Source organism: Symphodus melops (assembly GCF_947650265.1).
Source record: "Symphodus melops genome assembly, chromosome: 14".
In the NCBI taxonomy this organism is placed as follows: Eukaryota; Metazoa; Chordata; class Actinopteri; order Labriformes; family Labridae; genus Symphodus; species Symphodus melops.
The window spans coordinates 5,550,101-5,560,587 of record NC_136704.1 but is presented as its reverse complement, the minus strand read 5'-3'; the positions used below and the strand labels follow the sequence as shown (position 1 = coordinate 5,560,587).

At 39.4% G+C, this 10,487-nt stretch overlaps 1 long non-coding RNA gene across 1 annotated transcript; it reads right to left on the bottom strand.

Annotated features, from left to right (window-relative positions):
* Window positions 1–4,022: 4,022 nt before the first annotated feature.
* LOC306835206 lies at window positions 4,023–6,311 on the bottom strand. Its single transcript, XR_013780590.1, has 3 exons — window positions 6,175–6,311; window positions 5,174–5,477; window positions 4,023–4,989 (listed from the first exon to the last, which is right to left on the bottom strand). It is a non-coding gene; the product is annotated as an uncharacterized lncRNA (long non-coding RNA).
* Window positions 6,312–10,487: the final 4,176 nt, after the last annotated feature.

The window sequence follows — 10,487 nt, the reverse complement described above, 5'->3', positions numbered from 1 at the left end:
CATCAAAAGTTGCCAGGCTGTGTCATCTTCTGGTACTTTGTCACCAATCATAAAAGCTAGCAACCTCAACAAGCACCAGTTTTCATGCGCATTGCCTCCTACACTCTTGCGTGATGCATAAGTTAGAGGAATGGGCTGTGGACAGTTTGATTTATCGCTCCACTTGTAAGGAAACCGACAGATGGTGTGGTTCAGTTCCTCGAGAGAAAAATATTTTTTCTTGACAAAGACATTGACACAAAGCGCCAGTTCTAAAGGTACCACACCCTCAAGCAAGTCATGCAAAGCGTCAGGGGGGTAACCTGATGTGGCATGAAAGAAGCTCAATCTGTCACTGATGGGACACTGTCTTTTCACACCACAGTGATGAGCTTGAGTGCTGTTAGCCAATGCAGCTTCCATTTGTTCAGAATAGTTTTCCATAGTCCGAAGAGGAAACAGTCCTTCTCTAACTTCATGCTCCTGGATCATTGAACGCTCTCCAAGGCAGAAGCGGCAGAAGTATGAGGAAGAAAAGCTCTCAACAAACCCTGCCAGAGAGTGAGAACCGAGATTGTCAGCGACCACCGAAAATACAGTACCTTTAACCACTTTGCCAAGACTTGGCACAAAAATACCATCATCTTCCAAGTATTTTAAATCTCTAAGCAAGGGCTCCAACACTTTTTGGTATCCATATTGCTTGACATCAGTGGCTTTACAAAGGATGGCAAGGTAAATGGAAGACAGAGTAGATCGCAAGGTTGCAGGGATGTCTGCAAACACCCAGTAGACAGAGGTGACTCTATGCTTCTTGCGGGACGTCCCAAGAGGGTTACATACTTCAAACTCATCTATGTAAAGAATGAGTGGGAGCGTAAGTTCCTCTCCAGATAAAAAGCTGTTTCTTTTATGGAAAGATCCGTCATGCAGTGATTTGTATCCAGAAGAAACATCAGATTTTCTCTGATTTTGAAGTATTGTCTCTTGAATGTTTGTATTGTCCACAAGCTGAGACAACATTGGGAGGATAGGTACATACTGGAAGGTTTTATTCTGGCTACTATCAAGTATGTACTCAACAGGCTCAATCACTAACAGTTGCTCCTTTACAAATTGGTCTCTTCGATAACATGTGCTTAAAGGTCCATCCACACCTAAGGCTGCAGTGAAAGGGTTTTGCTGGCATAGATCTTTCACCAGCTCTGAAATCACTGAATCTTGGAAAACACAGCCGTGCTTACTTAAAGTGCTCAGTATGATGTCTTTGATGACTGGGCCAGATGCCTGTGAGGTCAAGAAATTCAGTTCATCAACTAGGTCATTGATGCATGAATTTGATACATTGTAAATGCAATTCAATTTAAGGAGGAGTAAGCCCAGCCTCTTTGTTATTGTCTCATTCAAATCCACTTCTTCTGCAAGGACTGATTCACAGTAGTTTTCACTTTCCTCAAAAGCGCTTTCTTCAAGGGCTTTGTCTCTGTTTTCATGAAAAACAGAGTTCTTGAAATCTTCCAGTGAATGTGGACTATGTTTCCTGCTCTTATGACTGTGGAATGTTGTGTATATATTTGTTTTATATTCACATCCTTGAAAAACACAAGACACAGTTTCATATTTCTTCAGGTGGTCACCAAGGTGCTCAAAATATTGCCTCTCTGTGTGGAAACAGCATGAATTGCACACTAGGCATGTAAAAGAGAGGGGCTGTCCTGCTTCAGTGTTCTGTGAGTGATACCTGGACAAATGTGTCCGTAATGATCCCCAGGTCCTAAAGGTGCAGGGACAATCAGCATGCAGGCATGGTATAGACGGGCTTCGACCAAAATGCCCATGTTGTAACCGACTGTTTCAGAAGGTCCAGGCGTTTTGATGTAGTAAAGGTACATATTTTACACAACCAATTCATTCCTTAGTTTGATGTGTCAACACAGTGTTCAGTCATAGTCTGGTATATTCATGCCAGGAAAACATACCTGTGTTTCACCAGGTTGTCAAATAGCTCTTCAATATACAGTAGATCCAACTGCAAAAGACAAACAGAATGTCAGACACTACTATACATCTAGAAAGTGCTAGTTTATCAGTAATTTGGCAGAAAATGTTATGTAATTTAGCACACAAGAACACACATGAACAGCATCTAAACAGATCCTGTGTACATGTTATTTACATTAAAAAACAGTGAATTAATTTGGCTGAAAATAAACAATTTTTTCTTTATATTAGAAGGCTCAGTGTTCAGTGCATGTATCTAAAGTGTATCTATCTATCTTTTGTGAAAATTGACATACTGTACCTTAGTAATGCTTTTCATAGATCATGCTGTATAACAGAAAGAAACAAACAGAACATTGGATTGTTTTAAAACTTTAAGATTTAGTCAGGACATAAATAGCCTAATGACAGTTTGGCTAGCAGCATGTTGACAAAAACTCATGAAATATTACACACTTGCCTCGACACATCAAGCATTTCAAGTAGTTGTTGAGCTTCACATAATTGTGTAAAGTAACGTAACATTTACCCAGCAGCTAGGAAGCAAACACACAGACTTAGTTTAAAGGAGCTGTTGTGCTATCTTGGTTAAGAACGTGAATTCATCATTGCACATTTATTACTACTTTACATCTTACTTCTGCTCCGGTTGAACTGCTGTCTGTTCAGCGTGACTGTCTCTCTCTCTCTCTCTGTCACTCACTTACACTCTCGCTGCACGCGCAGAGCTGATGTTATGAAAATTTAAAAAACTTTTTAAGTTTATCCCGTCTCTGTTGGTTGTCTAAATGTACAGGAGGTTAACGCTAACGCTTGATCAATATTACGCGTGTGCGTCCCGTATTTATGTCAGCCATGTTGTGACTGTGTGGGAAAAAAAGCGTCACCATAGCAACGGTGGCAACGGTAGTTGACGAAGGACATACAATGCCACATATGACATTATTATGACCATAGAAAGTTAGCTAGAGGAGCAGTGAATTTAACCCCCAATTATATATCACATTATGTAGCTTATTTACTTTTAGTGAATCTACATTCTGACCACCAACTCACATATTTTTGTTTTCCAGAAACAAAACATGATTGTTAGCCATGCTAACATTAAGGAAAGTCACCTGAATATATTCGTTAACAATGGCTTCCAGATTAAACGTGCGATATATCAAACTAATAAATGTGTTCATACTTTCATCGATTGAATGACATTGTTTTATGATCAATATTAATCCTACCTTCCACCGCAATGCCAAACCACGACTGGTGGGTCCGGCCAATAAGTTGTCCTCAGCAAAGACGTGATGACGCATGCGCACTCTTCAATACACCTAAAATCTTTAGGTAGCTATTATTCAATTTATTTGTGGAGAAACTGGTACTGTTAAAAAATAGGTAAAGAGGGTAAAATCTACCTATTATATTGCATTTCATTTGCTGACTTATATTCTTTAAGTATAATTTAAACAATATGTATGGATTATATTTACTACACACAAAAATCCTTTTTTATAGTGTGGGGACAAATATAGTTTTTTTTAATTGAATATAACAGCATGTTTTGTTCATTAAAGTGTGTCTTTAACAGTGAGCAGAGAGAACATGTACAAATACATTCAAAGACAAGAATCTGACTCTGAAAATTATTTAGTAAACATGAACTAATTTTAAGAAAGATTGGACAAACCTGAGATTGAAGTTGTGGTTGAGACAACTTCACTATAAAAAGCAACCTATAGAATCTACTCAATAAAATTGAGGTAACAATTTGCCCTCAGTTTGATTGTGTACATTTTACCTTATTTTTTTGAGCAGAGATTACCTGAATGTATCAGCTATAATATACTCAAATAAACTAAAGTCTACTTAATCTTTTGATTTAACTAGATACCTATGAAAAGTGAGTAATATTTACTCACGATTATAGTGTATTTGTAGCACATATTTTATGTACTTAATATTTTTTAATACTTATTAACCAAAATAACAAATCAGTTACTTTTTTAAAGAAAGTTTGTTTTACCCAAAAGTCAATGACAATTTTAACCATGTCATCTACTTTTTTAATCATTTTATCATTAAACATTAAGGACAAGTAGCATTGAGCCCGAAATATGTAACATGTAAACAAACAAAACTTTTTTATCTCAAAATATAAGTTGAAGTATTACCTGGAAAATATGCAGAAAATACATACCCTGTATGAGTCAAGCATCTTTTAAAAAATTAAGATACAATTCAGGAAAACAAGGTACTGTACCATAGAAAATGTTAATGAGACCTGAGGCAGATTGTATTTTGCTAAACTTTTGCTAAATAGTGTGAAATAGTATAATACATAATACAATAACATAGTGTAAAAAATGTATCAGTAAAAGTCAAGTCCAGAAATGATCTACACACAAGAATTTCAAAGGGATGAAAAAGAAAAACGTGTACAAAATATATTGACGGTGTATTTCAGTGTCTTGGTGTCTGAAATACAGTATGTAATGTGTAAACTTAACCGATGTTGTTCATGGAATCAGGTTAGATCATAACTAAGTTCAAAACATGAAGTGTTTAGTCTCTTTCCCCTGAGAAAGAGTCATCCAATTTTTTTTATTTTTTTTTTAATCTAGACAAATGCTGAGAGCCAGAAAAAAAAACAAAAAAAGATCTCAATTCACAGAACACACTTTGTACTAAAAAGTCCTACAGTATGCAATAGGTAAGGTCTCATTGAGCCCAAATGACGCGAGTTCATTCAACAACCATACTTCTGAGGAGCTCAACCTTATTGCTCCATCGGTTTACAGAATACTTGAATGTGTATTTCAGTCTTTTGGGTTACTCAAGGTTGAGAGCGTAAATCAATCCCACCAACAGCAGACATGCCTCTTGGTTTGATTTCCACACCTGTTCAGTACCTTGTCGCCCTCGATAGAAACATTTTCTGGACACACCTCAGCTATAGGGTCCGAGATCACAAGCACCTTCATGGTTTGGTCTGTGGTCCTCGTGTTCATCCTCCTTGAAGAAAAGAACAAGTGATTTCTCTGTAAATTGACCATCAAAAGTAACTCCATTCATACACCCCTGATGCAGCAGGGAGAGCAATTCAAGCTGTGGCATTGGGCTGACTTGCCCAAGGACGAAATTTAGTTGTCAAAAATGTAACCATTGTGTCAGAATTAATAATCAGTTAATAACATACCTGGCAGTCTCGGAACACCTCTTTCTTTTGTTCTCCAAGGTACTCGATGAGGCAACTGACAACCACCTTTCTGTCAATACTGAGGGACTGAAATGACATGCATTTAAGTTACTTTACTCATGTCTGCAAACTGAGTTTTGCAATTTTCAAGAAAAATTGAAGAATTACCTAGTTTTTAGTATTGAAGAGAGGCTGTATCCTTGTAGCAGCTGCTCCTCGTTTGGCTTGGTGTGTGCTCATCTAGTTTCAGCAGAAATGTCTATTCCCGGGGAACAGTGGTTATACATCGGAACTCTTCCTCGATCTAAAAATCAGTAAAGGGACAAAATTCTCAACTTCAAAGGGTCTGACTAGTATTTATTAGACTAATTAGATTAATTGTATGAATGCAATAATTTATTTGGTTTATAGACAATAAACAAAATTTTCTTACTTTTCGTTCCTCAATAGTGTCTCTTTGAAGGCAGTGAGCAGGGCTGAGGGTCACTTTAGTTTGAAAAGGCTTTTGACATATTTTCTCCAGATATTTTTTGTGTTTTGATTAAGTAAAGCTACATATTTTACACAAGCAATTCATTGACAGCAAAGAGCCTTTCAGATAGGATACAGTGGTTGCTGTGCACCGGTGTCAAGCCCATTCATTGTCTAATGCTAAAAAAACAAAAAACTGTTTTGCTCTGCACAAGAGTGTATCTCTTCGCCACTAACTTAAGCACTCGTCAGGGTCCTGCTTGCCGCTCTTGCGAGCTGTGCAAAAATTGAAACATTTTCAACTTGAACGCAGCGCTTCCTGACGTCACCTCAGTGTGACCAATATGACGGCTTTTTACTCGTGTGCTCTACCCTTTTGCTTTGTGCCCAATACCGCGACCAGCTCAGTGTGCACCTTGTCCTTTATCTGAAAGGCCCTCAAGGTAGTATTCCCCATATATTCCACAGTTGAATGTGTCCACACAGGGTTCAGTCATGGTCAGTTAAATGTACGTGTCTGGAAAACATACCTGAATGTGTTTAAATAAGTTGTAGGTTTTTCAAGTAGCCCTGCAATGGTTAAAATATAGATCCAGCTGTGAAAGACAAACAGAATGTCAGACACTCACACACCATACTGTACAAGTGCTTATTTATGATTTGTTAAAATTGAAATACCTTAGTGTACTGCCCTTATGACATTCGTTACGTTTTTAGACGTAACTTTCGTGACACAGCTTTTAGTTGTTATAGGATGAGGTCATTTCCTGTTGGGGCTCATATAAGACTTGCAGCAGGCTCTGTCAGATAGTGCATGCTCTGAAGTGAATCCGCTGCCATCCACTGGAAATCATTGACCAGGCAATGCTGTAAGTTATGTTGATTGTTCAAAAAGGTGTTAATGAAAGTGTTCTCATTATTGTTTTAAAAAAATGTTCAAGTAACAGTTACAGTATGTCATGTAAAATGTGAGCATTTAGCTGTTAAAGAAACAATGTTTTATTGTTTTGCAGTTTTCACCACATGTTAATAAGGATCTGTTACAGTAAATGAAGAAAACTTACTTCGACTCCTCCTTTATTGACATCGGTTTAACTCGGTGTTTAGTCAGAGTTTGGACACCCTGCTCGAAAACACTACAGTGAAAAAGCAGCATTGGATGTTTTCTTTGTGGACCACAAGCGGCATGTCATGAATCCAGTGCTAAGAGCAACATGTCATCTGCATAAACAGCAAGTGTGGCCAGAGCGAGAGCAGAAGCTGCCAAGGTGAGAGCATCTTATGCTAGCCAAGAGGCTAAACTAAAAATGGAAAAGGCTGCCAAAGAAGCCGAAAGGATTACAAGGGATGCCCAAAATCTGTTAGAAACAGTAAGAATAGACACAGAGTTGGAAGTGTTAACTCTTCATCGCGAAGCTGATGCAGCTATAGTGGAGGCTGACGTACTTGAAACCGCTGTGGCAAATAATCTGGAAGATGAAGAAGGCAAGGCTCAATCTGAAAAGATTAAACTTGAACGCACAAGCGAATATGTACAATCCCAAATCAATCTACAGTTGTCTTCGTCTTCGCCAGTCTTATTACCAGCATCTATTCCTCAATCACACCAGGCTGAATTCCAAGAGAGTTTTGTGACATGGAATCCACCTGTAGAAGATGTTCACATACAACAACCTGTTGATATTAAGCCAAACTGGAAATGCTGATGAAGTTCACTTATTTGAGCCACACTCAATTTACCAGAGAAAAGTTGAGACAAAGCCTCAATACAGACAAAGAAATCCCACTATGAATGTACACTCTTGTTCATATTCTCCTCCACGTATTTCTCCAGCTACCACACCTCCCATAATGGAGCCTTTGACACGAAGAGACCTCGTTTCTTCAGGACTGTACCACTTAGATGACAAACCTGAAAATTACCGTGCTTGGCGCTCCTCATTCACTGGTGCAGCCCGTGAAGTTCATCTTACGCCAACACAAGAATTAGATCTCGTGACAAAATAGTTGGGAAAAGAATCTGAAGAACAGGCAAAATGCATACGTTCTGTACATATCAGCAACCCAAATCTGGCTCTACAGAAGGCATGGGAAAGACTCAAGGAGTGCTGTGCTGCCCCTGAAATAATCGAAAAGTCGTTCTTTCAGCGGTTGGACAATTTCCCAAGGATTTCTGCAAAAGACCATGCAAAATTACGTGAACTTGGGGATTTACTCATGGAGATCCAAGGTGCTAAAGAAGATGGTTATCTCACTGGCCTTTCGTACCTTGATACTTCACGTGGGATTTGACCCATCGTTGACAAGCTTCCATGTGGCCAGCAGGAGAAGTGGATGTCTTCAGGGTCATTGTACAAAGAAGAAAACAATGGTTGCTTCCCTCCATTTGGATATTTCTACGATTTTGTGTCCTATGATGCGAAGAAACGAAACGACCCCAGCTTCATGCAGCACCAAGGCAGCATCACGGTGTCCTCAAAACCAGAAAAATACAACAGCAAGAACTTTGGCATCAGCAAATCCATCTATGTAAACAAAATGAATGTGTCAGCTAGGAATGATGACCCTAACAAGAACTGTCCATTACACAATAAACCTCATCCTCTTAGGAAATGCAGAATGTTCAGGCATAAGCGCTTTGAGGACATAAAGGCCTTCCTCAAGGAGAAAATAGCATGTTTTAAATGCTGTTCTTCTGTCTCCCACCTTGCAAAAAAAATGCAAGTTCTCTGTAAAGTGCTCTGAATGTGACAGCAACAACCATGATGCAGCCATACATCCTGGCCCATCACCTCAAACTTTCACAACTTCTTCTCTTACATCCCCTTGTAAGTGACAACTTTTGTTTTCTTTTCACTTATTTACAGGAAGATATTTTGACTCATTCTCAAAAGGTCCCGCGGAGGCTAAACAAGGAAGAGTCAAAGCATACCGCGTGATGCGTCTTAACGAATCACGCTATCAGAAACACAACACAAACCAATGAGATTACGTTCTTAGCATTCAACCTCCCGTTAAACTTTCACGACTGGTCGCTGGTGGAAAGGAAGTGTCCTTATTTGGATTACATAGCGTTGTGCAGGAGAGAGAGAGCTTTACAGAGATATCAGTCATGACGGGCATGAGAGAGCAGCCGTGACACAGCATGTCCCGTTAGAATGCTAACTTTCTGAAAAATGTACGCGAAATCTAACGCAGCGACCAGACAAAATGTATTAAAATATACACAAATGTATTACTTGGATTTTTTCTTTATGGTAGTTTGAAAGATTACATGTTCAGGGACTGAATAAGCCCAAAATCTCAAAAATGATCAGTGCATAAAAAATGGGTGTTTTTGCCTGCCGTGTCTCGACTCAACTCACGAAGTGCTTTGCACACTTTTGGCAGAGGTCACAGCCATCATGAATGCACGGCCCCTGCTACCCGTTTCTGCGGATCTAGAAAAACCCTTCATTCTTTCGCCTTTTATGCTCCTTACACAGAAGACAGGAGTACCACCTCCAGCTATAGATGTTTCAGACAAAGACATGTACACGAAGCAATGGCGGCAAGTTCAGGTTCTTGCAAAGACAGAAATGGACTGTGACTCATAGAAACCTTCAAGTTGGAGATTTAGTTCTGCTGAGGGACAAGCGGACCACCCGAAACTGCTGGCCAATGGCTAAAGTCATTAACACGTTCCCTGGCAAGGATGGACTTGTAAGGAAGATCGAGGTAAAGACAACTGACCAGGGCAGTGTCAAGACCTTTCTCAGACAGACCACAGAAGTTGTTCTCCTTCTGCCTACAGACTGAGCAAGTGTAATGTCCTACTATACTTGTGACCTTACATAGGTCAGCCGGGGAGTGTACTGCCTTTATGGCATTCGTTTTTAGACGTAACTTTCGTGACACAGCTTTTATTTGTTATAGGATGAGGTCATTTCCTGTTGGGGCTCATATAAGACTTGCAACAGGCTCTGTCAGATAGTGCATGCTCTGAAGTGAATCCGCTGCCATCCACTGGAAATCATTGACCAGGCAATGCTGTAAGTCAGTGGTTCCCAACATTTTCCAACTCAGGGCCCACTTTTAAGTCTCAAAAATCTTCGCGGCCCACCTCCGACCCCATAAATACGAAGGCATTATAATGCGTTCTCAGAGCACTTTTTTTTAATTAAAGATTGAACATAAAGGACTGAAATCAATAAAGGAGAAACATATTGGAAGCTCCACAGTCACTAACCCAGCATCTGTAACATGTTGCAACCATAGACTGTAAAAATAATGGACGGGACAAGGTCCCCTGTGAAGTGAAGCTTTTTTTTTTAGATCGCCCCCTACTGACTGGCTGCAGTATAGGTCATAAACCCCGCCTCCTCAATGATAACAGACGGGACTTGGGTCAAACTGTTAAGTTAAAATACTCGTCACATAATTTTTTTCCAGACCTAAACTCTGCTGTGATCATTAGATATTATCACCCTACATGGTGTTCAAGTGCTCATTTTTCTGTGAAGTTTGTTTTAAATAAGTTATTTGAGGTTAAAAAACGGGATTTTACGTCATACATGGCGATGATTGACAGCCGTGGATCTTGCGTAGCGCTCTTGGTAAATAAGCAGTTACGTCGTGAAGTGAAGCCGGGACGACATGGAGCTTTTCTGTTCAGTTTTTTCGTCTTTTTTGAGCTGGTGAAAGCTGTTTTTTCTGCAGTAAACTAATGTCACGGACCTGTGGACTCTAAGGGAGGTTTGCAGTTTTTACAGTAAGTAACAAAGTTTGATTTATGTGTCATTGCTTAAAGCGCTATCGAGCGAGCTAACATATTAGCAGTCTAAGCTAGTTTAGTTATCAGGCA